A 494-nucleotide genomic window follows, 5' to 3' on the forward strand; every position below is an offset into this window, starting at 1 on the left:
CTCCATCTTGCTATCTCTCCGCCTCTCCTCTCTCTCCCCTCCTCTCTCCCTCTTCTATTCTCTCTCTCCACTCACCGCTCAGCGCGCCGCCTCGCTAGGCTCGCCTCAGACCACTTCCTCTCGCCTATACTCGGACGCTCTATCGTACTCATAATCGTGTACCAAGCGCGCGAGCTGCATCTACTATCAGCAGACGAGCGAAGCCACTCTCTACGAAACTCCCGCGCGCCAGCAGAGAATCTCGCTAATATACTCCAATAATGATCGACCATAGAGCGATCCCTTTATCGGATATAGCGACAGACAGCGACAACGACTAAGAGAGATCATAGCTAGAGCGAGAGAATAGATCTCGATCGCTCCTACTAGTCTCGCGAATAGAACTACCAGATATCGTCTCTCAGAAGAGCAGCGATAAGATGCTCTCCCACACGCTAGCGCAGCCGCTCCATAGGCATAAGAGAGCAGCGCAGCAGGCCAGCAGATCATCCCGA

The sequence above is a fragment of the Penaeus japonicus genome, unplaced genomic scaffold (genome assembly GCF_977035675.1).
Source record: "Penaeus japonicus unplaced genomic scaffold, GWHDUDI00000001_assembly GWHDUDI00000033, whole genome shotgun sequence".
NCBI classification, from domain to species: Eukaryota; Metazoa; Arthropoda; class Malacostraca; order Decapoda; family Penaeidae; genus Penaeus; species Penaeus japonicus.